Below are 4,475 nucleotides of genomic sequence, written 5' to 3'. Positions count from 1 at the left end.
TGTTTTACTGTCAAAATTGTCAGACTGATAAATGCAGGTTACTCGGAATTAATTTACCTGAAATGGACACTGTCTCGGAATGTGACTGAGGAAAACACGTAAGTTAGAAGTTCCACAGAAAGTTATAATTCAGAACATAGTACCTCCTCCAATCAATGTACATATTTAGATAACAGTTCTGCTGCAGCTGGTGGCGCTTCTGGAAAATTACACTGGCTACAAAATTCGTCGTAAATCATCTATGGTTCTTGATGTTAACCAAGCCCTGATATGGCGTTGCAAAATTAATCAAATACAGCCAGTAATGATACCATGGTCGACAGGTCTCTTTACATTTCATCTGAGGCTAATTTACATGCTCGCTTGCTATTATTGCCTCAGTTTATACAACCAAATGAAGTACAACAGCTGACGAAGGCTGCCGCTAACCACTCGTATCACAATCAGAACTCGAATTACCGCTCGCCACTAACGAATTATCACCTTCCACACCAGGCCCACCTTTTCCATTCCCTCCAAACTACTTCTGTAGCGGTGGGGCTTCACTAAAGATTTTACATGTACCTTCTCTACTTATGTTCCAGTAAAATATACACACTTTTTACAAATTATTACATTCACTGAGTATTAGATACAAAACCAGGGGTACAGTTACAATATAACTTCTTAAAACGCTAAAATAATTAACGTAATTATTACATATTTACACAACCGAACGTCTTGAGTATGCAGGTACACTAGTGTACACCGTCAGCAGAGAACCTACATGGGATATAGATAAATCTATCGATTTCTGGTGTTACAAATTGTTAGCGTTGTTTACAATTAACACAGTAGGCTCTCGTGTGTGAGTCGAGCAAATAAACTAACAGGGACTGTTATAGTGGCTAATGTTAAGATACCGACTGGAGAAAGAAAGGAACAGTGAGGTGTGCATTTCCAGTCAAAAGCTTTCGATCATCCATGATAAAAACTACATAACGTATTTTACGGAGTGTAAGACGCTACAGACTATAAGATGCACCTTAAGTTTTGTGAAACCTTTTTTTAAAAAAATTACACTTTAACATTTCCATCATTACATAGCAAAGCCAGACTAGGAAAGAATTCTTAGTTTATAAAACGGAACTGACCTTTAAAGTCCATGAAAATAGTCATTTGAACTGTCTTCTTCTTCTTCCTCTTCTTCTTCCTTTTCTTCTTCTTCCTCTTCAACGTCATCGTTGTCCTCTTCATATATAAGAAGGTCTCCACCGACAGGGAGGGCGTTACTTATGCCGCATTTCTTGAAAGATTTTCCTATGAATTGTATCATCTCTCACTCTAGGCAACGACTGTTTTATCCAGTGGCACACTTGTTTGAATGTAGCTCATTTTAAAGCTCTCTTTGGAGTGAATATATCTTGGGTGTCATCCATCATCCAACTGCTCCATTTCTTAGAGTGTAAATGGTTTATTTATTGAGACATCAAGAGGCTGTAGCTGAAAAATAAGACGTCTCCGAGTAACAGCAGGCCCTGTATTTTCCTGTCACAATTTCTCTTTCACAGAATTTTTCAAATGACTACTAAACTGATGTAGCACAAGAACAGAACTGTTTCTCAATGAAGCACCTTTCCTTCACTCACACAATCTGTTAATCCTTAATTTCATACCAGTGTCCTCCATCCAACCCCTGTCATGTACGTGGACAACACCACTTGGCAGTATTTGAGAAGGTTTTTGTATTGTTTTGCACTTGAAAATTATCAATGGATTAAGTTTAGTACCGACAGCACAACATGAAGGGACAACAGTGTTGAGCCTTCTTTCATGTCTACTTGTTTTTACAGTTGCAGTTTCAACATCTTTCATGGCAACAGTTCTGATACTCGGCGTATGAGATGTCAGAGGAGTTTTATCCATATTCGCTACTTGGCTTAGTTCTACACTGGTTTTCTTTCGATGTTGCGTAATATAGTGATGGAAAGATAGTATTTTCTCTTCATATTCTTGTGGCATTTTCTGAGGTGTTATGATTTTCATTCGCATGCTACGTCCATGGCGCTTCATGAACCTGTAGCTTGAACCAGCTTCTCTATTAAAGTCTGTTAAGTTCCACTTTACCGCTAGCTTACGAACGTATATTTGAATCACTTTTGTATTAATTCCACCACCATTTTGATGGTGTCCTTCAATCCATTTCAATACTTCATCTTCAAGTTTCTGTCATTTTGCATTTAGTCCTCTATTTCCACATTTAGTATTCCTCATTTTATTCAGTTCTTCTGTAGTAATCCGTCAATTAGAAATGGTTTCTTCTGTTGGTGGAGGGCCGAAATGCCGTTCAGCTGCTCTATTTCCGTGTGCTTCTGGACATGCTATTACTTACAATTTATAGCTGCATCATAGGAAAACCTTTTATTTTTTTCCATTGCAAAACTAGCTACGAACAAAAATATTGTATTGTTGCTGATAACACGAATCACTTTCAATTCAAGTTCACTGACACCGTAGACTGCAATGATGCATCATAGGCTAGACACTATTATTGGTTTGTGATGACGGCATGGAAGGGAGACAATTTTTGTATGCTTGTGAATACCCGCAACTCCTTTTCGTCATCTCGTTGTCCTACTGTTGGTACTTGGGTTCAGTGTTACCAGATACAGACATGTTTCACGCCGCGATTTTTAAGAGTGGTGGGAATTTTAAATCAAACACTGCTCAGTTTGATGCAATCTTCTCGGGCATCCATCCGGGTAGCTGCATCGAAAATCCGCGACATTTCGAAGAGTGTCGTTCTCATCATCTTCGCCAGAAGATAATGATAAAGTCACTCATCGAAACGTCGTGGATTTTCGACGCAGCTACACTGATGGAAGCCCGAGAAGATTTCGTCAGCAGTATATACCGGGAAAGTCTACAGTCACATTGCACAGTTTTATATCAATTTCGAGTATAAGACGAACCTGAATTTTGGAGGCAGTTTTAACAAATACGTCTTAGAGCCCGTAAACTACGGTACTTTATTTTAATGTGTAGACACGTTCTACAAACTAAATAGAACATTAATATTTTCACTGTTATTAAGTACAATACAATATAGTTTAGATTTTAGACTCTTGATACTATCCACTCTTTGTCCTTAGAAATGCAGCACGAGCTCTTGATGTTCTGGAGATAATATTTTCCAGTGTTTTTGCAGATATTGCTGTCCAATAGGCCAGTAAAATATTCCACACGTCGTCAACATTAGATGATCTCGGTTTTCCGACATCCCAGTGGAGTTCATTCCGTACAACATAAATGGGATTTAAGTGTCAGATGATTGACTTGACCAAGTCATATTCTTCAGTTCCCCAAATTTACCTTTTCTACTGACGTATACCCTACACAAATTAGAAGCATGTTTGAAATCATTGTCTTGTTGAAGAATAAACCCATGACCGATAAGTCTCTAGCCAAACGGAAATGCATTGTTTATCACTATCGACCAATATCCCCCTCTTCTTTAATGTTCGAATAAGTCTCGCTAGATAACCGACCTTACTTCTCGCAAAACATTCTCACACCATTACCGACCCTCCACCACGCTTCTCTGATGGCGTCAAACCCTGACTCTTGAGACGCCCTTCACGATGCCGACGACCTAACCTTCAACGACGGTTTGCTAATACTTCAAAATTACATTCGCCAGTGAATAAAACCTTGGACCATTGCTACATGCACTCGTTTTTATTGTGCTGTGCCCACTGGGATGTTTTCACACTATTTGACTTGCGAAATAGAGGCTTCTTGGCCTCTATACAGCTCTTTAAACCTAGTTCACGAAAACGGCGTTGAACATTTGTGACTGAAGCTGGAGTTACTTAATTTCCTCGCATATTTCATGTGCAGTAAGAGTCCCTAACTGCTCTGTAGATCGTCTGTATGATGTTAGTCAGGGTCTTCCTGAATGTTACCCGCATCACAATGTGCGGCATCAGTTCGCTTTAACATTTTCAATGTACACTACTGGCCATTAAAATTGCTACGCCAAGAAGAAATGCAGATGATAAACCGGTATTCATTGGACAAATATATTATTCGAGATCTGACATGTGATTACATTTTCACGCAATTTGGGTGCATAGATCCTGAGAAATCAGTACCCAGAACAACCACCTCTGGCCGTAATAACGGCCTTGATACAACTGCGCATTAAGTCAAACAGAGCCTGGATGGCGTGTACAGGTACAACTGCCCATGCAGCTTCAACACGATACCACAGTTCATCAAGAGTAGTGACTGGCGTATTGTGACGAGCCAGTAGCTCGGCCACCATTGACCAGACGTTTTCAGTTGGTGAAAGATCTGGAGAATGTGCTGGCCAGGGCAGCAGTCGAACATTTTCTGTATCCAGAAAGGCCCGTACAGGACCTGCAACATGCGGTCGTGCATTATGCTGTTCAAATGTAGGGTTTCGCAGGGATCGAATGAAGGGTAGAGCCACG

This window comes from Schistocerca americana, chromosome 5 (genome assembly GCF_021461395.2).
Source record: "Schistocerca americana isolate TAMUIC-IGC-003095 chromosome 5, iqSchAmer2.1, whole genome shotgun sequence".
NCBI classification, from domain to species: Eukaryota; Metazoa; Arthropoda; class Insecta; order Orthoptera; family Acrididae; genus Schistocerca; species Schistocerca americana.
Note: the sequence above shows the minus strand (reverse complement) of the source record.